The sequence below is a fragment of the Sapajus apella genome, unplaced genomic scaffold (assembly GCF_009761245.1).
Source record: "Sapajus apella isolate SASKATOON/1434 unplaced genomic scaffold, GSC_monkey_1.0 scaffold22, whole genome shotgun sequence".
NCBI classification, from domain to species: Eukaryota; Metazoa; Chordata; class Mammalia; order Primates; family Cebidae; genus Sapajus; species Sapajus apella.
This window is the reverse complement of record NW_022436962.1, coordinates 14,066,224-14,091,929: the sequence shown is the minus strand read 5'-3', so window position 1 is coordinate 14,091,929 and position 25,706 is coordinate 14,066,224. Positions and strand designations below refer to the sequence as shown.

Genomic DNA, 25,706 nt, shown 5'->3' with positions numbered 1-25,706 from the left:
TCCCTACCTTCCTGCCTCCCTGCCTCCCCTCCCTCCCCTCCCTCCCTTCCTTACTTCCCTTTCTTAAATGGAGTGTCACTCTGTTGCCCAGGCTGGAGTGCAGTAGTGCGAACTGGGCCTACTGCAACCTCCGCCTCTTGGGTTCAAGCTATTCTTCTGCCTCAGCCTCCTGAGTAGCTGGGACTACAGGTGTGCACCACCTTGCTTGGCTTATTTTTGTATTTTTAGTAGAGATGGGGTTTCACCATATCAGCCAGTCTGGTCTTGAACTCCTAACCTCTTGATCTGCCCACCTTGGCTTCCCACAGTGCTGGGATTACAGGTGTGAGCCACTGTGCCCGGCCCATTTTCCTTATTTTCTTCACTTGTTCCTTGTTCTTTCCTTCTCGCTCTTTCTTTTTTTTACTCATCCTTTTCCTTCTTATCTTCTTCTTTGTGTATCTGGTTAACATGAATTCTAAAGGAAAGCTAAACTTTCTGCTGCGTTGCTAGACACTAGGAACACAGAATGTTCTGGGAAGAGCCTCCACTTTTAGTCTGATGTTGTTAGTTTATATGTAAAATATGCTCACTTCCTCAGGGATTTAGCTAAGAGTCAAGGGTCCAGGACTCTGTTCTTATTCTGTCTTCTTATTGGTCATGTTATTCTCCTCAGCCAGTCTATTTAAAGAAGATACAGAAAAAAGGGAGAAGATCCTTCAGTCTCCTTTTTAAAAGGCATCTTTGATCTTATGTCTGTCACAACTTTGCCCTGAACTGCTTAGATGGTTTTAGGGCTACTGCCCACAGCCCGGCCACTGCTCAGGTTTTTTCTAGGGTTTATATTTTTGATGGTAGGGGTTTGTCAGTAACATTTTTTAAAGATTCCATACATTGATGACACCAGCTTCATCACTTACCTATGGTTTACAGTGGTTCAGGTCAAGGTCTTAGAATGAAGGACTGGGAAAACCAATTCTGTACTTGATATTTAATCATTGTGAATTTTAGTTCCCTTACATAAAATGGGGGACCGTGGTCCTATGTCAGGTAACATCCAAGAATGGGGAGGATTGAGATTGATTAAAAACTGAGATTGTTGGTATAAAACCTCCCACATGTTTAGCTCTTATTATGTTTCTGCTCACATGCCCTACTCTGATAAGCAATACCAGTAACAATTGTTGACATCCTAAATTACTCAGAATCTCTGGTGGTTGTCTGCAATATTACTGTAGGATTGCTTATCTGATGATCTGTCTGTGTTAATCTCAGCGGCAGTATGGTTTAGGATGTGTCTCTGTAAATGCATGTGCCTGCATGTGATATGGCTTTGCTGGAAAAGTAAAAGCAGAGACAGTTCTAGGTACAACTTTTTAGTAGCCACATCCAAGAGTATTTTTCTTTAGTTTGAGAATTGTCTCTTCTCTGAAACTACATTCTGTCTTCTGCTGTCAACTTTTACCCCTCTCCTGTGTTTCCTGATGTCTCTGTCTCTAGGCCCCTGTTGATAATGGGTATGTGTGGGAAGATAATTATGGGTCAGAGAGGCCTTCTATTGCAAAGCATCCTATATACAGATGAGACATGGTACTTCATCTCTCATCCTCCTCCTTCACCTAAACACCATTTTAGCTTTTGCTGCCTTGTTAGGAATGTATTAGAGGATTTCATGTTTTATAAAGGGATAAACTAGAGGAGAGGGCCTATGAGGTCTCTTTCTCTTTATAGCATCCTGAGATGCTGTAAATATCTAATGGACCACTCTTGTCATCCGATTGTAATTGAGGCAATGGAAAAAGGCAGCATACATTTATGATACAGAATTAACCTTTGCTAATTATTGTTGCATCTACATTGTGTGCCATACATGTGTGAAGATATGAAATGGATAAAACACAGACCCTATTGTTAAGAAGCTCAGAGTTAAGTAGAAAGAGAGATGCATAAATCCAGCGTTAAAATACATTGTGATTAATTTGGCCAAGGTTGTGTAACAAAGACTGGATTTACCTCTTGCCTGAAAAAAAAAAAAAGAAAGAAAAGAAAAGTAAACAGAAAGCTTAACAAAATATATAAAACAATACTTTCAAGATACTGGACATCAAGCAAAAAAGGACAGTGATTCCTAAGATGCGGGAAATAAGTGAAGTTAGCCCTATGATTGCCCCAGTTTACTGCCTTGCAAGAATTTCTGCAACCTGGTTAGGGAACTCAGTCAGAATTTGAGGAGATGGAATTGAGTGTGTGGATCTGATCAAGGCAGCTAGATTTCACAGAAAAGAGTATTGTCTTAGTCTGATTTCTGCTACTAAAACAGAATACCACACAGACTGGATAATTTATAAAGAAAAGAGTTTATTTAGCTCATGGTTTCCTCCAGAAAGCTGGGCAGTCCAAGAGCATGGTGCTGGCATCTTGTGAGGGCCCTCATGATGCATCATAATATGGCAGAGGGCATTCCATTGTGAGAGGGCAAGAGCAAGAGAGCCAGAGAGAGCTCACTTTTATAACAAAACTGCTCCAATAATAACCAACTCATTTTGAAGGTACTGACATTAATCCATTTGAGAGGGCAGAGGAATTACATTTTCAACACATACACTTTTGAGGGACATATACGGACCATAGCAAGTATCAAATAGGAGTGGGCTACACAAAAAGAAAACTAGGAAGACATTGCAGAGAATCTTTCTCAAGCCTTCAATAGATAATTAATCAACACATGTGAATGAAGAAACTACCCAAAGCTAGGAGAAGAATGACCCAAAAGAATTATTAGAAAAACAGTGACTGGTGCTTGCTCAGTTTCCCACCAGGCCAACGGTATTCATGGGACATTGGATTGAGTAGTCAGAAGGATCTTTCCTTGGCAGTAGGAAATAATTATCCCTAGACTAAATACTGCTCTGGGTCCACATAACAAATCTTAAAGGTAAGACCCAAAAAGGTCAAATTGTTTCAAAATAACTGTGTTCCAGAGTAAAGCTCAAAAATATGTACAGGAATACAGAAGTATCCAGTGTCCCAAAAGTCCTATTCACAATGTCTGACATTCAATAAAAATGACCAGTTACGCAAAGAAAGAAGAAAATGCAGTGTATGATGAGAAAAATCAATCAGCCAAAATGGACTCAATTGTTATAGGTTTTTAGAATTAACAGGCAAAGACATTAGTTATTATAACTATATTTGATATGTTAAAAAATTTAAGTAGAGAATGTGGTAAATTTTTTGTCCAAATCAAGCTTCTAGAGATGAGAAAGCATTGTCCAAGATAAAAATGCATTAGGTAGGATTAATGGCAGAATTGACAGTAGACATTGCAGAAGAGAAGGTTAATAAACTTGAAGACAATATGAATTATCCAAATATGAATTATCCAGAATAAAATACCTGGAGAGAAAAGAATTTAAGAAAAATGAAAAAAGCATCAATGAACTGTGATACAACTTTAAGGGCAAATATAAACTTTAAGGGTAATTGGAGTCTCCAAAGGACAAGAGAGGGAAATCTGTCTGACCCTACTCTGGCTTGTGAGGCTGCTTTTATAATTTAAAAAATAAAAATAAAAACAAAGGATGAGAGAGAAAGGGATGGTAGAAGCAATATTTGAAGAAATAATGGTTGAAAAATCTTCAAACTTGATGAAAACCATGAATTCACAGACCCAGGAGCCCAGCAAATCCCAAGCGCAAGAAACATGAAGACACACAAAAACCAATGTCAAGGTACATCATAAAATTTTCAAAATCAGTTATAAAAATCTTAAGGCAATCTTAGGAAAAAAATGTATGCTACATAACAAGAAACAAAGACATAAGATTTCCTGTTAGAAAGAATGTGAGTAGAAAACAGTAGAGCACCATCTTTATAGTACTGAAAGAAACAAAACTATCAACCTAGAATTCTATATCCAGCAAAAATGTCTTTTAAAACCAAAAGTTAAAGGAAGGTATTTTAGATGTGTAAAATTTGAAAAACGATTATCAACACACCAGCACTATAAAAAAATGTAAACATATGTCTTTTATACAAACCAAAAATGATACTGAATGAAAATATGAATCTCTATAAAGGAATGAACAAGCACTACACTTTCTGCCTGAACTTTCTTCTCTTCTTTTGCTAACTCCTGCCAATCCTTAATGACTCAGTTCAGGGGACCACCACTTTTTATGCAATCCCTTAGAATGGAATCAGTGTTCCTCCCAAGGCTCCCTATGATTACCTCCTACATTGTGTTTATCATGATAATATAATTGTCCACTTGTCTAACTCTTCTAGGAATTTATGAGCTTGAGGGCAGGGACTATATACTGATAACTGACAGTCAGTGAACAACAAATGCTTATTGAGTGGATCAGAGTTCTGAATTAAGGCATGGCAGTGACAATAAGACAGAAAGGGCTTTGTTTGGAAACACTTCTTGAGGCAAAACCAATTAAGACTTTTTAAAGGTGATAGGGGATAGTAGACTTCACATTATTATTGTCCAAACTTTAGTTTTTTTGGGTCCATTTTTGCAATACCCAAGTTCAACCTGTATTACTCTTTAATTCAATGTTACTGCTTAAATGGACTCATACATTTATATATAGATAAATGTGTTTTTAAAAAAAATATAGTGTCACCCATGCTGGGATGGAGCCATGTGTGGGGGACTTGTCAATGAGGTTGATGACTGTCTGCCACTGAGAGACAAGGAAGCCTTTTCTGTTGCTTGCATAAATGAGTGACTTAAAGAAGGAATGAGGTGCCCTTTTAGTAGCTCTAAAAGAAGAAACAGGCACTTCCTCAGGCAGGAAAGACTATACCTGGCAGAAGGTGCTGCATAGGCAAAAGCAATGAGGCTGTTTTAGAAATGAGTTTCAGGCATTCAGGAAATGGTGTGATCGTAGGGCAGGCTATAGGGGGGGTTTATCATTATTATTATACTTTAAGTTCTGGGATACATGTGCAGAACGTGCAGGCTTGTTACATAGATATACATGTGGCGTGGTGGTTTGCTGCACCCATCAACATGTCATCTACGTTAGGTATTTCTCCTAATGTTGTCCCTCTGCTAGCCCTACCCCCTGACAGGTCCTGGTGTGTGATGTTTACCTCCCTATGCCCATGTGTTCTCATTGTTCAACTCCCATTTATGAGTGAGAATATGTGGTGTTTGGGTTTCTGTTCCTGTGTTGGTTTGCTGAGAATGATGGTTTTCAGCTTCATGCATGTCCCTGCAAAGGACATGAACTCATCCTTTTTTATGGCTACATAGTGTTCCATGGTATATATGTGCTCCATTTTCTTTTTTTTTTTTTTTTTTGAGACGGCGTTTCACTCATGTTGCCCAGGTTGGAGTGCAATGGCGCGATCTTGGCTCACCGCAACCTCCGCCTCCTGGGTTCAGGCAATTCTCCTGCCTCAGCCTCCTGAGTAGCTGGGATTACAGGCATGCACCACCATGCCCAGCTAATTTTTTGTATTTTTAGTAGAGACGGGGTTTCACCATGTTGACCAGGATGGTCTCGACCTCTTGATCTCGTGATCCACCCGCCTCGGCCTCCCAAAGTGCTGGGATTACAGGCTTGAGCCACCGCGCCCAGCGTGCTCCATTTTCTTTATCCAGTCTGTCACTGATGGGCATTTGGGTTGGTTCCAAGTCTTTGCTATTGTGAATAGTGCTGCAGTAAACATACATGTGCATGTGTCTTTATAGGAGAATGATTTATAATCCTTTGGGTATATACCCAGTATGGGATTGCTGGGTCAAATGGTATTTCTGGTTCTAGATTCTTGAGGAATTGCCACACTGTCTTCCACAATGGTTGAGCTAATTTATACTCCCACCAACAGTGTAAAAGCATACCTATTTCTACATATCCTCTCCAGCATCTGTTGTTTCCCGACTTTTTAATGATCGCCATTCTAACTGGCATAAGATGGTATCTCACTGTGGTTTTGATTTGCCTTTCTGTATTGACCAGTGATGTGATGAGCTTTTTCTCATATGTTTGAAGATAGGCTGCATAAATGTCTCCTTTTGAGAAGTACCTGTTCATATCCTTTTCCCATTTTTTTTTTATTGTACTTTAGGTTCTGGGGTACATGTGCAGATCATGCAGGGTTGTTGCTTAGGTACATACATAGCAAGGTGGTGCACATATATTTAGGATGGTTAATTCTTCTTGTTGCATTGATCCCTTTACCATTATGTAATGCCTTTCTTTGTCTCTTTTGATCTTTGTTTAAAGTCTGTTTTATCAGAGACTACGATTGTAACCCACTTTTTTTTCTCTTTTCTTTCCATTTTCTTGGTAAATATTCCTCCATCCTTTTGAGACTATGTATGTCTTTGCACATGGGATGGGACTCCTGAATACAGCACACTGATGGGTCTTGACTCTATCCAATTTGCCATTCTTTTACTTGATCAATTGGACTGTTGATACTTGTGTATGCTTCATGAAGTTCTCGTGCTGTGTTTTTCAGCTCCATCAGGTTATTTATGTTCTTCTCTAAACTGTTTTAATTGGGGCATTTAGCTGGTTATTTGGCCCATTAGTTGATGCAGTTTCTTCATAGTGTTGATAGTCATTACAATTTAGTATATTTTTGCAGTGGCTGGTACCAGTTTTTTCTTTCCATATTTAGTGCTTCCTTCAGGAGCTCTTGTAAGGCAGGCCTGGTGGTGACAAAATCTCTCAGCATTTGCTTGTCTGTAAAGGATTTTTATTTTTCCTTCACTTATGAAGCTTGGTTTGGCTGGATGTAAAATTCTGGGTTGATAATTCTTTAAGAATGTTGAATATTGGCCCCCACTCTTTTCTGGCTTGTAGGGTTTCTGCAGAGAGATCTGCTGTTAGTCTGATGGGCTTTCCTTTGTGGGTAACCCTGCCTTTCTTTCTGGCTACGCTTAACATGTATTCTTTCATTTCAACCTTGGTGAATCTGACTATTATGTGTCTTGGGGTTGCTCTTCTTGAGGAGTATTTTTGTGGTGTTCTCTGTATTTCCCAAATTGGAGTGTTGATCCATCTTGCTAGGTTGGGGAAGTTCTCCTGGACAATATCCTGAAGAGTGTTTCCAACTTGGTTCTATTCTCCCCATCACTTTCAGGTACATCAACCAAATGTAGGATTGGTGTTTTCACATAGTCCCATAAATCTTGGAGGCTTTGTTATTTCCTTTTCATTCTTTTTTCTCTAATCTTGTCTTCATGCTATATTTCATTAAGTTGATCTTTAATCTCTGATATCTTTTCTTTTACTTGTTCGATTCGGCTATTGATACTTGTGTATGCTTCATGAAGTTCTCGTGCTGTGTTTTTCAGCTCCATCAAGTCATTTATGTTCTTCTCTAAACTGGTTATTCTGCTTAGCAATTCATCTAACCTTTTTTCAACGTTCTTAGCTTGCTTGCATTGGGTTAGAACATGCTCCTTTAGCTCGGAGGAGTTTGTTATTACCCACATTCTGAAGCCTGCTTCTGTCAATTCATCAAACTCATTCTCTGTTCAGTTTTGTTCCCTTTCTGGAGGAGTTGTGATCCTTTGGAGAAGAGGCATTCTGGTTTTTGTAATTTTCAGCCTTTTTGCACTGGTTTTTCCTCATCTTTATGGATTTATCTGCCTTTGATCTTTGATGTTGGTGGCCTTGGGATGAGGTTTTGGTATGGACATCCTTTTTGCTGATGTTAATGCTATTCATTTCCGTCGGTTAGTTTTCCTTCTAACAGTCAGGCCCCTCTGCTACAGGTCTGCTGGAGTTTGCTGGAGGTCTACTCCAGACTCTGTTTGCCTGGGCATCGCCAGTAGAGGCTACAGAATAGCAAAGCTAGCTACCTGTTCTCTCCTCTGGAAGCTTCGTCCCAGAGGGGCATCTGCCAGATGCCACCTGGAGCTCTCCTGTATGAGGTGTCTGTTGACCCCTGCTGGGAAGTGTCTCCCAGTCAGGGGGCATGAGGTCAGCGACCCACTTAAGAAGGCAGTCTATCCCTTAGCAGAGCTCGAGCATTGTGCTGGGAGATCCGCTGCTCTCTTCAGAGCCAGCAGCAGGAATGTTTAAGTCTGCTGAAGCTGTGCCCACAGCTGCCCCTTCCCGCAGGTGCTCTGTCCTGGGAGGTGGGAGTTTGATCTATAATCCCCGACTGGATTGCTGCCCCTCTTTCAGAGCTGCCCTTCCCAGAGAGGAAGAATCTAGAGAGACAGTCTGACTACAGCAGCTTTGCAGCACTGTGGTGGGCCCACCCAGCCAAAATTTCCTGGTGGCATTGTTTACACCGTGAGGGGAAAACTGCCTACTCAAGCCTCAGTAATGGTGGACGCCCCTGTGCGCACCAAGCTCGAGCATCCCAGGTTGACTTCAGACTGTTGTGCTGGCAGTGAGAATTTCAAGCCAGTGGATTTTAGCTTGCTGGGTTCCGTGGGGGTGGGATCTGCTGAGCTAGACCACTTGGCTCCCTGGCTTCAGCCTCCTTTCCAGGGGGGTGAACAGTTCTGTCTTGCTGGTGTTCCAGGTGCCACTAGGGTATGAAAAAAACTCCTGCAGCCAGCTCAGTGGTGACTGCCCACAATGGCTGCCAAGTTTTGTTCTTGAAACCCAGGACCCTTGTGGTGTAGGCATGAGGAAATCTGGTCTGCCAGTTGCAAAGACCATGGGAAAAGCCTAGTATCTGGGCTGGAATGTGCTGTTCCTCATTGGTACAGTCCCTCATGGCTTCTCTTGGCTAAAGGAGGGAGTTCCCTGACCCCTTTGCACTTCCCAGGTGAGGCAATGCCCCACCCTGCTTCTCCTTGCCCTCCATGGGCTGCACCCACTGTCTGACCAGTCCCAATGAGGTGAGCTGGGTACCTCAGTTGGAAATGCAGAAATCACCTGCCTTCTCTGTTGATCGCGCTGGGAGCTGCAGACCAAGGCTGTTCCTATTCGGCCATCTTAAGCAGATCCCAATATAAGGGGTTTATGGTCAGAGCCCATTCTTGGCCTCAGTCCTGATCTGTGTGCACTGGTAGTGCCTACTGAAGGAAAATAGGAAAAATGTGGCTTCAGATACTTAGTTAAACTGAGAATTCACCCTTCAGAAGTTTGAGTAGCTGCCTCAGGCTCTATAAGTGAACTTTGGCCCTGATTGTTCCTAGAAGAGTAAAGCTGACTCAGAATAGGCCAATGCCTGGCCTCTTTTTCTCTGCCTGGTGTCTCCAGAAGGGATGGAAGACAGTCTTCCGAATATGCCATTAAGCCATCAGTTCAGGAATTGTGGTACAAACTGGCATGAATGCGTGGTAGAGAGCAGGGCATTTTGTGGAGAGAGATCCAGCAGCTCTTCCAGCACAGCTTTGCTAGGGGAGTGACTGCCTCTCTAAAGGAAGTATGGCTCCAGGCCAGGCCTGGGGAGAGTGAACGTGGAGGGATGGCAGACAAATTTCTTGGGTGCTGCTGCTCTTCTCTCACCGAAAGTACATGGGGAGTAATCCTGAGGTTGAGGAAAGATCATTCTTGGATCTGAAGTCAGGTTTGAGCTTGAGGGCCTGGCTCCATGACTTATAAATTATGTGCTTTTGGGCAAAGACGTTTAAGCTCTCTGAACTTTGGGATCTTCCTCTATAAAATAGAGCTGAAAAGAACTTACCTGCCTACCTCATGGGATTCTCACAGGCTCACTGAGATAATAGATAGAATAGTGCTTTGTAAACCTCCAGATATGCTGCAGGTGCTAGGAAAGAAGGGATCCTTTCAAGTAACAAAGCTCTTTTGAGAAGGAGGCTGTCTTTGATGCAGATACTAAATTGTTAGACTTGATGCTTTTGAAGCCAAAGATGTCTGGTGAGACTTGGTTCATACTTGGCTTTAGAGTGAGGAATGTTAACAACTCTGTCCCTGTGAAAGGGCAGTGATCCTGGCTCTATGCACGCATGTGCCTATGGACGCAACAATTTCTCTGCCATGTTTTCTCTGCTCTCTAGTTCTTTTTCTGTGCATGCTTCCACTAGATCTGACATAGGCATCCAAGGACATGGCGTAGAGTGTTAATGTCTGTAGTACTGAGAGGCTGATGAATCATTGTCCAGAGCATGGGCTGGGAGAAAGAGATTTTCCTCAGACCAGATGTAATCTAGGCCCTTGGTTTCACCATCCAAGTTTAATCATTTGATGAACCTTGTTCAGTCATTCATCAGTGCAATAAATTTCTATTGAACATCTTGTATTTCTGAGTCTATGTCCTGTTTCTTTTCCTGAACAGTTAAACCTCCATCAAGCTTGTCCAACACAGAATACCACAATCCTGTGAATTTTGTAGCTCTTTACACATTACAAAGCCTTTTGCATGGCTCTTCTTAATCCTCTCAATAACACTATAAAGTATAAAATATAATTTATATGCACTTTAAGTTAGGCTGGCTGGAATGCAAAGATAATTAAGCAACCTGCCTGAGGTTGTGTAGCTAATAAGTGGTGGATTCAAGATTTAAACATAGTTTCTGATTCTGGCATCCCCGTGCCATCCTGTAACAGGACATGAAGCAAACTGTGCCTTGTCCATGAAGAAGGCCAACAATTGTTAGGATATACGCTTTGTGTTATTGCTCTAGAACTAAGGATGTGTTCATAGAGAAACTCATCCACCCCCAGATCCATTCTGGTCCCTCTGGTGATCAAGGGCCAATATGCATGAGGCAGGGAGACTAGGTAGCCTCACATGTGTTAGCCAGGAAAGAAGAGGTTTTCTCTATCAGGAGCAAAGATCTGTTGGCATCCTTTGCCTTCATTAGCACACATTTGCTGCTCTAAGGCACTGAGCTTTCCACCTATGACTGAATTCATTTACATTCATTTCTCTGAAAAAGCCTAGACCTCTGGATTGGAAGTTTTTCTAAATGCTCCCTCCCCCACCATCATACCTAGCACTTGTCTCTGGTCTATTGGATTATATTTTAGGAAGAGAATTAGTGACTTCATTTGTTAGGGTAGGATTTATTCATTGTAACCTCCACCACAGCTACTGGAACTTATTACTCATTCTTCTGTAATGTGTTCCTGCTAAATGCTGGTGGCTGCGTACTTCACAGTCTTTTTCACAGTTTCTATGTTTTTACTGTGTATTAATGATTCCATTTTCAGAGTGATAATGTGATGATGCTTTTTCTTTTCAGGGCTGAAAAGGTTTAGAGATTTTTGCCTGATGTGGCTTCTAATTAGGATGTAGCTTAGATGTAAGCATCGATTTCTTCTTTCCAAACAGAGAAAACACCTCAGCAATCGTCCAGCAAGCACATTAGGCCTGAAAAGAAAATGATTTTCCCCTCATACTCCTCATCCTTCTTATGTTTCTGCTTTCTTCCTCTTCTTGGCTGCTCACAAGTGCACCTAAAGCATCTGACTCATAGCAAAGGAACCACAAAGTTCCTTTCTTAACAGTTCTATACTTTACAGTAATAATATAAAGTATTACTATACTTTAAAGTTCTAATCTTAAAAGTTCTATGCTTTAAAGTAAAGGGGGTGGAGGTGGGTTCGTCATGTGAGCCTGTTCCGGCACCTGCAAGCCCCCGTCTGTCTGAGCACTGCTGATTTCCGAGGACTATTTTTGATCCTGAAATCTGGGGAATGAGTTTAGATGCTCTACAATGGTGGTGGGGTAAGGTGATTCCATCTAGAGCTGACTTTCTCTGAAGCTGTCCTGATAAACTGTCCTCCTTCGGTGGGAGTTGAACTTTTTTCTCCCACACTCAGATGAGGATAACTCTTGCTTAATCTCCATTTGAAGAATATTGCTTACCTGCTTGGCGTCTGTACCCATGACTACATGCATCTATGAAAACCATTTCCTTTGGGTACCTCTTTAAAAATTTTTTAAATTTTATAATATATTTTATTTTTTGAGTGGTCTTAGGTTCACAGCAAAATTGAATGGAAGGTACAGAGATTTCTCATGTATCTCTTACCCTCACTCATGCACAGCCTCCACCATTATCAATATCTCCCCCCACCCAGTGATACATTTGTTACAATTGATGAAACTACATGGACACATTATTGTCACTCAAAGTCCATAGTTTACATTAGGGTTCAATCTTGGTGTTGTACCTTCTATGGGTTTGGTCAAATGTATAATGACATGTATTCACTATCATAGGATCATGCAGAATAGTTTACTATCCTAAAAATCTGTGCTCTGTCTATTCATCCCTCTCAACCCTCTAACTCCATCCAGGCAACATTTGATCTTTTTTCTGTCTCCATAGCTTAGGCTTTTCTAGAATGTCATATGGTTAGAATCATACAGTAAGTAGCCTTTTCATATTGGCTTCTTTCACACAGCAATATACATTTAAGTTTCCTCCATGTCTTTTCATGGCTTAATAACTCATTTCTTTTTATCACTGAATAATATTCCATTGTCTAGATGTACCACAGTTTATTCATTCATCTACTGAAGGACATCCTGGTTGCTTCCAAGTTTTGTCAATTATGAATAAAGCTACCATAAATATCAATGTGCAGGTTTTTGTGTGGGTATAAATTTTCAATTCATTTCAGTAAGGAGCATGATACTAATCATACCAAGGAGTATGATTGCTGGATTGTATAGTAAGACTATGTTTAATTTTGTGAGAAATCATGAAACTCTTCCAAAGTGGCTATTTTGCATTCTCACTAGCAATTAATGAGAATTCCTATAGTTGCAGAATCTTACCACATTTGATGTAGTTAGTATTCTGGATTTTGGCCATTTGAATATGTGTGTAAAGATGTCTTACTGTTTTGGCTGTGCACGGTGGCTCATGCCTGTAATCCCAGCACTTTGGGTGGCCAAGATGGGTGGATCACTTGAGCTCAGGAGTTTGAGACTAGCCTGGGCAATATAGTGAAAGCCTATCTTGACAAAATATACCAAAATTAGCCAGGCATGGTGGCTCATGTCTGTGATCACAGCCACTTGGGAAGTTCAGGCATGAGAATTGCTTGAACTCGGGAGACAGAGGTTGCAGTGAGCTGAGATCATGCCACTGCACTCCAGTCTGGGTGACAGAGTGAGACTCTGTTTTTTTTAAAAAAAACAAAACAAAAAACTTATTGTTTTAATTTGCATTTCCCTGATAATATATAATGTGGAGCATCTTTTTATGTGTTTACTTACCATCTGTTTATCTTCCTTCATAAGGTACCTGTTAAGCATTCTGGCACATTTTAAAATCAGATTTTCTTATTTTTGAGTTTTAGAGTTCTTTATGTATTGTGGAAAACAATATTTTATCTGATCTGTCTTTTAGAAATATTTTTTTTTGCATTTTGTGACTTGCCTTCTCATTCTCTTAACAGGGTCTTTCACAGAGCAGAAAATTTTAATTTTAGTGAAGTTCAACATGTCTGTTATTTCTTTTCTTGTGCCTTTGGTACTGCAACTAAACAGTCATCACAAAACCCAAGATGATCTAGATTTTCTCCTAAGTTTTCTTCTAAAAGTTGTATGGTTGTGTTTTATGTTTAAGTCTTTAATCTATTTTGAGTTAATTTTTTTCAGACTTGTATGGTCTGTGTCTAGATTTATGTTTTTGCATGTGAATATCCAGTTGTCTGAGCACTATTTGTTGAAAAGCCTTTCTTTTCTCCATTGTTGCTTTTACTCCTTTATCAAAGATAATTAACTATATTTGTGTCTATTTCTGGGCTCTCTATTCTATTGCATGAATTTATCGGTTGATTCTTTTACCCATATTGTACTGTTGATTACTATCGCTTTTAATAGTAAGTCTTGAAGTCTAATTTTGTTCTTCTCCTTCAATATTGTATTGGTTATTCTGGGTCCTTTGCCTCTCCATATCAACTTTAGAAGCAGCTTGTTGATGTCCACAAAATAAATTGCTGGAATTTCTATTGAGATTGTGTTAAGTCTACAGACCAATTTGGGAAGAACTGGCATCTTGACAATATTGAGTCTTCCTATCCATGAACAGACTGCCTCTCTATTTTGTTTTTTGATTTCTTTCATAAGAATTTTGTAGTTTTCTTCACATAGATCTTATATATATTTTGTTAGAGTTATAATTATTTTATAATTGTAGATTTTTTGTTGCTAATGTAAATGATACTGTTTCTGATTTCAAATTTCACTTGTTTATTGCTGACATATAGAAAAGTAATTTTTATGCATTAACTTTATATCTTACAACTTTGCTATAATAATCTATTAATTCCAAAAGATTTTTTTGGCAGTTCTTTCAGATTTTCTGCACATACAATTATGTAATCTGCAAAAAAATTTCTTTCTTCTCAATCTTTATACCTTGCATTTCTTCATCTTATTGCATTAGCTAGGAATTTCAGCATATTGAAAAACAGCAGTAAGAAGAGGCATACTTGTATTTTTCCTAATGTTAGTGGAAAATCTTTGCGTTTCTCACTGTTAAATATGTTGTCAGTTGTAGGTTTTTTGTTGATATTCTTTATCAAGTTGAGGAAGTTCCCCTGTATTCCTAGTTCACCGAGAGCTTTTATTAGAAATAAGCGCTGGATTTTGTCATATGCTTTTCCTGCATCTATTAATATAATCGTGATTTTTTTATTTTTAGCTTGTTGATGTGATGGATTGCATTAAATAATTTATGAGAGTTGAACTAGCCTTGGATATCTGGAATTCCACTTGCTTTTGCTGTATAATACTTTTATTCATTGTTGGACTGAATTTGCTAAGATTATGTTGGGATTTTTGCATCTCTGTTCGTGAGAGACATAGGAGTGTACTTTTCTTTAATGTCTTTGTTTTGTTTTGGCATTAGTGTAATGCTGGCCTCCTAGAATGAATTTGGAAGTATTCTATCTTTTGAAAGTGATTATAGATATTGCTGTATTTTATTTCTTAAATGTTTGATAGAGTTCACCAGTGAACATATCTGGGTCTGGTGCTTTCTGTTTTAGAAAGTTATTAATTATTGATCCAATTTTTTTTTTTTTTTTTTTTTTTTTTTTTGGGATGGAGTTTCGCTCTTGTTACCCAGGCTGGAGTACAATGGCGCGATCTCAGCTCACCGCAACCTCCGCCTCCCGGGTTCAGGCAATTCTCCTGCCCCAGCCTCCTGAGTCGCTGGGATTACAGGCATGCGCCACCATGCCCAGCTAATTTTTTGTATTTTTAGTAGAGACGGGGTTTCACCATTTTGACCAGGATGGTCTCGATCTCTCGACCTCGTGATCCACCCGCCTCGGCCTCCCAAAGTGCTGGGATTACAGGCTTGAGCCACCACGCCCGGCCTTATTGATCCAATTTTTAAATAGATATAGACCACTCCAGGTTGTTTATTTCTTCTTGGATAAGTTTTGACTTATTGTGTCTTTCAAGAAATTGGTCATTTTCATCTAGGCTATCAAATTTATGAGCATAGAGTTGTTCAATGTATTTCTTTATTATCCTTTTAATATTCATGAGGTCTGTAGTGATGTACCCATCTTCATGTCTGATATTAATAATTTATGTCCTCTCTCTCTTTTTTAAAATTAGCCTGGCCTAGAGGCTTATGTATTTTATTGATATTTTCAAAGAATCAGCTTTTGGGGTTTTTGATATTTTTTAATTGATTTTTAAATTTTATTGATTTCTGCTCTAATTTTTATAATTTCTTTTCTCTTTGTGTTTAATTTGGTCTTCTTCTACTTTCCTAAGGTGGAAGCTTATGTGATTGATTTTAGATCTCTCTTCTTTTCTAATAAAGGTACTCACTGCTATAAAATTTCCTCTATACACTGTATTTGCTGCATCCCACAAATCTTGATAAGTGTTTTGTTTTTGTTTTTATTTGGTTTGAAGTATTTTGAAATTCTCTGGAGATTCCTTCTTTGATTCATGTGTTATTTAGAATTCTGTTTATTCTCCAAGTTTTTCAAGATTTTCTGACTATGTTTCTGTTGATTGCAAGTTTAATTCTCCTGTGTGATCTGAGAGCAAACATTATATTATTTGTATTCTTTTAAACTTGTTAGGATGTTTTTTACGGCCCAGAGTATGTTCTGTCTTTGTGACTGTTCCATGTGAACTTGAGAAGAATGTGTATTCTGCTGTTCTTGGGCAAATTAGTCTCGACATGTCTATTTTATCTAGTTGACTAATGACACTGTGGAGTTCAATGGTGTCCTTACTGATTCTCTGCCTCCTGGGCCTATTTTTTTAGTAGGAGGGTATCAAAGCCTCTAATAATAATAGTAGATTCATCCTCCTTGTAGTCCTATCAGTTTTTGCCTCATGTGCTCAAAACTCTGTTGTTAGGTGCATACTCATTAAGGATTATTATGTTTTCCTGGAGAATTGATCCCTTTATTATGTAATTTGGCACCTTTTAAAAACCAATATCTAAATGATTTTTTTTTTTAGCTGGAGACTTACAAGTTCAAATATAGCCAGCATACATAAATAATTGAGTATAATATTGAATTCATACACCAGATTTATAATTCAGGAAGAGAATTAGATGACTTTATTATTTATACGTTTAATTAATTTCTTGCATTTATGTTTGACTTACACTGTTAATGACAGAAGGAAAGAGATGATTCATTTATTCATTATCACCTGTGTGTCAGGTGGTATTATGCTGGAAATACAATGATAAGCAAGACAGGCAGGATCCCTGCCATCTGGAGCTAATGGCCTAATGTAGAAAACAAACAATTAAATAATATTTATTCCCAGTGTTAGGGGAGCTCTGAATACACAGCCTATAGATATCTTTATATTTTCTTTAGAGGTTGTGCAGTGATATGTACATAGGACAGTTGTTTGTAAAATAAATGGATTGAATAAATTGTATGGATGAGTGCAGTGCAAATGGGAGCAGATTTTGGGAGGCGCTTTTGGATAGTGATGGGGGTACCATCATTGTCAGTAATGTTGCTCATGAAGCTGAGGGTTCCTGATGCAAGTGTGGAAAATGGAGCATCATATGTCTTCAATGTGAAGTAAATACATTCTTTGCCATTCCTGCTTTGGTTATCTGCCCAGTTCCTGAGATTGCAGCATCATCCATCTTCCCTCAGGGCCGCTGAGACTCAGAGCTACTTTCCTTGCTGTTTTACCCACCTATGAGACTTTCTGTGAGACTGCAGTTAGTGTCCTGCTTCGGACTCCAGCAGCCCAGTCTTCCACGTTCCACCTAGGTCCCTGTTCTATTCCTCTCTCTTCTTGCTCATATGAATGACCATCAACTACAGCTCTAATTAGTAAACTTTTAGAAAACAGTTTTCCACTTTCAAAAACAAATGGCATTTTTTGCAAACAAATCATTTGTCCTGATTGGTGAACTATGGGATTCAGGCTTTGTGTTGATTACTTTTTTTTTTTTTTTTTTTAATTCAGAGGAGTAAAGTCATCCTAAATTAACTTAGATCTCCCTCAAGAAAGAGAGAAATACCTGTGAGCTCATTATCTCTGAGGCTGAGAGGTAAGGTTAAATGCTTGGGTAGGCAGGGTGGAGAAGGCAATCTGGTGTACTTGATCCACTTTGAGTTGATTTTTACTGTAATCCTCTAGAGGCAGAACAAATTATGCCTGCATTTGGCCATGCACTTACAGAGAGATAATGGCACTTAGTGATGCTAAGGGTGCTACGGGTTTCCATGAGAAAACTAGATGTCCTTCACTGCTCCATACAGAGCTGAGCACTTTGTGCTACTCATTGCTTTACAGCTCCTTGAAATAATAGGGATTGCACTGGTTTCCTCTTCAGCTTGTTTATGTTAAATGCTGTCCCATTTTCAGTGCCTCTCAAGAGAAGCTTATAAAAGCAAAGACCCCACAGAGATAGGAGAACCTCAGGGCACCGCTGTAGATGTGAGGAGAAGAGCATTTAAAATATTTCAGTTTTTCCCATAGACCTAGTTAGCCCTGGCTCTAGTATAATTTCAGGGAATATGTCATAACCTGCCCCATTACGGCAGAGTGAGGAATTGAATCCTAGGGGAATGGGAAGAAGAACTTTTCCTACTGTAAAACAACCAGATTCCCAAGAGAGGCTGTCAGCTGAAATGGAGAAGGCAGAAAGACAAGTAGATTTAGGATGGGAGGAAGGTAGATGAAGGATTCGGGTTTGGAATTGTAAAGTTTGAGATGCCAAACAGATGTTTGCAGGGTTCTTTAATCTGATCTACCAATCTTTGTATATCACTGTATCTACATCTAGTGCTTTAATTAATATAGACATTTAATATATTTTAACTAGTGGGTTAGTTCTCTTCTTTGCTATTCTCTTAAAAGTTGCCTTAATTGGCTGGGCATGGTGGCTCATGCCTGTAATCCCAGCACTTTGATAGGCTGAGGCAGGCAGATCACAAGGTCAAGAAATCAAGATCATCCTGGCCAACATGGTGCAACCCCGTCTCTACTAAAATACAAAAATTAGCCAGGCGTGGTGACATGCACCTGCAATCCCAGCTACTCGGGAGGCTGAGGCAGGAGAATTGCTTGAACCCAGGAGGCGGAGGTTGCAGTGAGCCGAGATCATGCCACTGTACTACAGCTTGGTGCCTGGCGACAGAGCTAGACTCTGTCTCCAAAATAAATAAATAAATAAATAAATAGTCTTAATTATTCATATACTATTGTTCTTATGCTGAAATCTTCAAGTAAGTCTAAGTGCTCTGAAAACTCTTGGGCATTTGCTTGCAACCTTCCCAAAATTTGAATACAATTTGAGAAGAATTAACATTTTAATAATAATGGTGTGTTTTTTTTTTTCTTTTGAGATGGAGTTTTTCAATTGTTGCCCAGGCTGGAGTGCAATAGTGTGCTCTCAGTGTATCGCAACCTCTGCCTCCTGGGTTCAAGTGATTCTCCTGCCTCAGCCTCCCAAATAGCTGGGATTACAGCCATGCACCACGATGCCCGACTAATTTTGTATTTTTAGTAGAGACAAGGTTTCTCCATGTTGGTCAGGCTGGCCTTAAACTCCTGACCTCAGGTGATCCACCTGCCTTGGCCTCCCGAAGTGCTGAGATTACAGGCATGAGCCACCCACCATGCCCTGCCAATATTGGGTTAGAGAAATCATTAATAATTTATTTCTCCACTTATTCTAGAATTTAAAAGTATTTCCTGTGATGTAGGCTTGATAATTTCCTCCATAAATACTATGTATATTTTTGTTTATTCCTAGATGTTTTACATTGTTTGTTACTATCGTGGTTTGTTTTTTCTTATTAGGTGTTCTGATTATTGCTTCTCAAAGTAATGCTCTTCTTTTCTTTCTTTCTCTTTCTTTCTTGCTTTCTAGCAGAGTCTCATTCTGTAGCCCAAGCTGGAGTGCAGTGGCATGATCTTGGCTCATTGCAATCTCCACCTACTGGGTTCAAGCAGTCTTCCTGCTCCAGCCTCCTGAATAGCTGGAATTATAGGCGCCTACCACCATGCCCAGCTTTTTTTTTTTTTGTATTTTTAGTAGAGATGGGGTTTCACCATGGTGGTCAGGCTGATCACAAACTCCTGACCTCAAGTGATCTGGCCACCTTAGCCTCCCAAAGTGCTGGGATTACAGGCGTGAGCCACTGCACCCAGCCAAAATATTGCTACTGATTTTTGTGTGTAGATTTTATAACCAGCAAGCTTCCTAAATCCTCCTAATGGTTCTAATAATTTTTATTTATGATTCACTTGCATTTCCTATAGGGACAAATACATAATCTACACTTAGAATTTTCACTCATTTGCTAATCATGATGACTCTTTGTTCTTACTGTATTTTTTGGACCTTCAGTGGAATATTCAACAGTAGTGGTCATACAGGCTTTCTTGTTTGTTCCTGACTTTAATGGGTAAGTTTTGAAATTTTACCATTGAGGGTAATGCTGACTCTAGGTTTCTGATAGACATTCTCTCTGGATTAAAGCAGTGCCTTTTTAATCTTGGTTTATTAAGAATAATTCATGAAAGTTTCATCAAATGCTGCTTCTGTATTTCTTGAGAAGAATTACATGTTTCATTTTAATTCTTAATATGGTGAATTACATTGATAGCTGTCCATTTCTCTTCTTTTCTTTCTCCTTCCTTTCTTCCATTTCCTCCTCCCTTTCTTCCCTTCAAATATAGGGAACTGAATTAATCATGAGTGTATGGAACACTACCAACCTTGGTGTTTTTCTTTGTTTGTTCTTACCTCCTTAACTCACCATTCTGCCTTCAATTTGTATATTTAGAGATATGTGTATCCCTGAGAAATATGCAGTGGGATACAGGTATATGTAGGGGTATATGAGCTTAATTTACTTAAAAGGTATTGTGCTATGAATGTATATATTTTTTATTCAACACTATGATCTTTGGCATTATAGCTATGCAGGTATATAGATATGTATGCTGCTATATATATGCTGCTATATGTATATGAATATGTGTATACTGCTGAAAGAATATAAAAATCTATTGTGTCTGACATGGTTTGCACAATATTCAGTGCTATCCAAAATGACTATATTTTACTTACCTAATTCCCTAGTGGTGGGCTTAGGTTTCCTCTCTTGCCTTGTACCAAGTGCTGTGATGAATGTCCCTGCTCATGCTTCCATAGGACCTTTGAGAGAGTTAGTCCAGGTTATATACAGAAGAAAGTGTGGCATGTTTGCCAGATTTTCTAATATTGGCCACTTCTTATATTTCTAGGTTAAATCCTGCTTAGTCATAGTATTAGGATGCTTTCAGCTATAAATAATAGAAATATCTAACTTCAATAGTCTTAAACAGCAGGAAAATTTATTGTCTTATATTGTGAGATGCTCTAATGTACAGCTTCTTCAACACTGTTTAATTCGGTGACTCAAAGACAGCATCAGGTTTCTTCTGTCTTTCCTGTCCTTCATCCCCACATGAGCATTGCCCTTTGCCAGACTTAGAGCTACATGCAGCTGCTCCAGTGCCCAGCAGATGTAGAAAACTTTTTTTTTCTTCGACTCCTTTTAAAAGTGGGAAACTTTTCCAAGACGTTTCTATTCTCCAACCTCAGTAGACTTTCCTTTGTGCTTCATTGGCCACAATTATGTAACATTCTCAGGGCTAAACTAACCCCCAGCCTGGTACTAAAACTATTGAAACTGAGTTAGACCAATGACTCAAATGGGATGCATATTAGAATCACCTGGAAGCTTTCAGAAATGATTTAGAGCCTCTCAATTCCAATTAACTCAATTATATTTACAATATTTTATCTAATTTTTTTTTTACTATCTCATTGTCTATTGTAATTATTGGTCTATTTGACTTTTTGAAATTATTTGTCTTATTTTGATAAATCTCCTTATGTTTATTTACTACCAACTGTATCTGGAGTAATTTCTCTTGATTCACATATTATTTTTGTATTTTCCTTTCTTTTTATGTCTTTAAATCAGAGGCATAAGAGGGGAAACCCAGGGGTGGGCCTGGTGGCTCATGGCTGTAATCCCAGCAGTTTGGGAGGCTGAGTCAGGAGGATGGCTGAGGTCAGGAGTTTGAGATCAGCCTGGCCAACATAGTGAGACCCTCCCCATCTCTACAAAAAGTGAAAAAATAAACTGGGCACAGTGGCATGCACCTGTAATCCCAACTACATGGTAGGCTGAGTAGGGAGAATCACTTAAGCCCAGAAGTTGAAGCCTGCAGGGAGCTATAATTGCCCTATTGAACACTATCCTGGACAACAGAGTGAGATGTTGTCTCTCCAAAAAATAAATAAATAAAAATTAAATATTTTTTAAAAGAGAGAAACTCCAGCTATTCAAACACATTTCAAATCTTTGTTCATGATACACCTTCTGATATCTCATTTTTTATAGTCATATGGTCAAGTTGAAAGTCAAGAAGCAGGGGATTCTTTTACATACAAGACCACTGCAAGGGAATGGATAATATTGTTTAGGGAAAGCAAGAAGTAATACCAGTAATTTAATCTACCACCAGTAGAAAATGAAAAATGACTATTCAATGGTCGTGGTAGCTCAAAATGAGAAAACGGGCAATTCTGTCAAAAGCTACAGAAAGCCCAGTAGGACTTGAAAGGACTAGGAGGACTTTGAAAATAATATTTAATATGGCTTAGAGGTGATTGGGAACTTTTACAGAAAATTAAAGTGTTGAGGATACAAGCTTGATTACAGGAAATTAAGAATAAATTGGGTTGAAGAGTCATAGAAATGAAAAACCATGTGATATGGTTTGGATCTGTGTCACCACCAAAATCCTATGTTTTATTATAATCCCCAGTATGGATGGTGGGGCCTGGTGGGAGGTGATTGGATCATGGGGGCAGAGTTCTTACGCATGGTGTAGCATCATCTGCTCCGTGCTGTCCTCATGATAGTGAGTAAGTGAATTTTCGTGAAATCTGGTCATTTATAAGTATGTAGCACCTCCTCACTCAATCTTTTGCTCCTACTCTGCCATGTAAGATACTTTGCTTCCCCTTCACCTTCTGTCATGATTGTAAGATTCCTGAGGCCTCCCTAGAAGCTGAGCAGATGTTGGCATCATGCTTCTTGTCCAGTCTGCAGAACCATGAGCTAATTAAACCTCTTTTCTTATAAATTACCCAGTCTCAGGTATTTCTTCATAGCAATTAAAGGATGGACTAATATACTGTGTTTATGACGAGCTGGAAAAGGGAAGAAAAGAACACACTCTTTTGTAAAATAGGAGAAAACTCGGAATGTTTAAAAGCAGAAGTGAAGGGAGATTGAAGCTTCTTTACTAGTAGTTAGGGAATAATTATAACCTCAGGTCAGTCAGAGGGATGGTATGCAGAATGTATGGAAAGACTAGTTTTAATCATCATCCTTGTCATCATAGCTAACATTTATTAAGCATTTACCATGGTACAGGCACTATATAAAGTACTTAACATGGATCATCTTTCTTAATCTTTAAAAATTACATGAGATATGCATAATATATTTTCCCTAATCTACAAGCATGGAAACAAACTCAAAGAGGGTAAGTAAATTGTCTGGAGCTGTCCAGTTATTAAGTGGCAGAGCTGGTGTCAGAATCTAATGGCAGCATTGTTTATCTCAAAGAAGGATGGGTTGAAGTGAAGATGATTTACCCTTAAGCCGAATGATCTCATTCCTATGAATTGTATTGGTGCTGAATAGAGAGAGAAAAAGGCAACTACAGTGGGAAGAATATATAAGTATCATTGAGAACTAAGGAGATATTAGAGTCACTCTGTAATGAACCAGTTCTCATCTTCCTCTGTCAGGAACCTTCAACTTAACTACAGATACCGAGAAACTAAGAGGAACTAAGGTTTCAGACTTAACATGTCTACTAATGAAGCATGACTAGTAAGATGCTGGGACCAGGATAAGAACATTAATGAAAAGCTACCTGATTAACAGAGGCTAAATCTGTTAGCAGAGATGTGAGTATATTTAAAATAGATGAGTGAGGGCACCTGGGTGACACTGCTCACAGAAGGGTAAAAAAGAGTCAGAGAATATCACCTAGGAGAGTATCCTGTGCTTTTTTCATTTCAATTCTTGTGCTGGAAAACTCAAAGTGTTCTGTGTTTAGATATATTCATTAGACCTAACTCAAGCCTTGGATACTGCACATCAAAGAGAGAGTATTGGAGTGGAGGCATGGGGTGAGGATGGAAAGAGGGACAACATTAGATTTTTTTTCACTGTATTAACATAGATAATCAATGACTTCTACTTCCAGACATGAGAGAGTGACTGGAGCTGGAATTACCCTCTTACTGTAAACAACTAGAAAACCAGTTAACAATCTATGAAAAAACTCCTTTTGGTTACTAGAAAGTATAGTTCTGTGACTCCTCAGAGAAGGGAAGCAAATGAAATAAGCCCTATGATAATACCAGCTTTCTGCCAGGAGATACTTTCTGGACCATAATACAGACTCAAGAAGAGCATAATATCACTGAATTGAGAAGACAAAAGTTTGAATTTGAAGCAGCTGAGTGGCTGGAATGTGTTCAGTAGAGAAAACGCTGAAGATCTTTATAGAGTGCCTTTTGCAACTCTGGCTGACTGTGATATGTAGGCTGAAACTGCATAAGCCAGGCAAAGAATTACAGGTATCTGTAAGCTGAATATTTCTAGAGGCAATACAGAACTGGTAGAACTTTGAGTTATTACCAGCCAGGGTTTAGAGTCCTTGCTTAATATTAAGGGCATTCCAGAATAAGTCACATCTTAGTTATAGGGCTAAGTAAGCCCTAAAGTCTATTTAAAAGTTTTAATAAAGCCTAAAAAAGGATCATGCTAATATGTCAATAAGTTAACTGCCAGTCACAATACGGTTCAACATCCATTAAAGAGGACATTCAACAATATGAAGGCACAATGTCTAGCATCCAATCCAAAATTACCAGGCATACCTAAAAGCAAAACAAACAAACAAAAAACCATGACCTATAACTAGGAGAAAAATCAGTTAACAGAAGTAGACCTAAAATGACAGAGAAAATAGAATTAACAAACAAGGTCTTTAAAACAGCCGTTGTAAATAAGCATGTAATTGGAGTCCCAGAAAGGAAGAAGGGCAGAAAAAATATCAAAGAAGTGGCAGCTAAAAACTTTTCATATTTTATGAAAATTATAAGCTCACAGATCCAAGCAGCTCAACAACCCCAAGAAGTATACACACAAAATAAAATCACACTGAAGGAGTTAATGATTAAATTACTGAACAAAATTGATAGAGAAAATTTTAAGAGCTGACAAAAAACATACAGAGGAACGAAGATAACAATACTCCCATGTTTTGTCAGAAACTTTTTAAACCAGAAGAAAATGAAATCACATCTTTAAAGATCTGTAAAAAAAACAGCAAACTGTCAACCTAGAATTCTATATCAAATAAAAATACCATGCAAAAAATAAATATGAAATAAAAACAAGTCAAACAAAAGCTGACAGAATTATTCACCCGCAGACCTAAAATGCAAGTTTTTCAGATGAAAGGCAAATACTATCAATGAAACTTAGATCTGTATAAATGAAGGAAGAGCATCATGCATGGATACATGCAAAGAATAAACAGCAAATTCCAAAAGGTTATATACTTTATGATTTCATTTATTCAACATTCATGAAATGACAAAATTGTAGAAATGGAAAACAGATTAGTGATTGGTAAGAGTTAATAAGAAGAGGATGAAAGGAAAGTTGGAAGGAAGTAGGTATGACTATGAAAGGGAAATGAGGAATCTGGTAGTGATGAAATGTTAAGAAGATATTTAGTGGGGAAATAGTCTTTCAATAAATAGTTCTACAAAATTGGATACTCATATGCAAAAAATGAAATTCAACCTTTGCTTTAAACTAGACTCAAAAATTAACTCAAAATAGATAGTATACTGAAACATAAATATTAAAACTATAAAACTAGAAGTTTTTTAACATTGGCATAGGCAAAGATTTCTTAGGACATAAAATATTTGAAACATAAAAGAAAAAAATAATACACTGGGCTTTATCAAAGGCATTATTAAGAAAGACACCATTAAGAAAATGAAATTTGTAGCCACAGACTAGTCTGATAAGGGTTTGAATCCAGAATATATTAAAAAAGACTTATACAACTCAATTAAAAATAAATTTTTTAAATAGGCAAAAGATTTGGACAGACACATCACTACACACAGACACACACACACACACACACACACACACACACACACACACACAGATGGCCAAAGGCACATGAAAAGATGCTCCATTTAATTACTCATCAAGGAAAGGCAATTGAAAACTACAATG

At 38.6% G+C, this 25,706-nt stretch overlaps 1 protein-coding gene across 3 annotated transcripts in view; it reads left to right on the top strand.

The window, feature by feature from the left end:
• The window catches only part of KCNH1 (potassium voltage-gated channel subfamily H member 1), a 455,549-nt gene that overhangs the window by 241,000 nt on the left and 188,843 nt on the right, over positions 1-25,706 (top strand). The gene's annotated exons all lie outside the window — the stretch shown is intronic.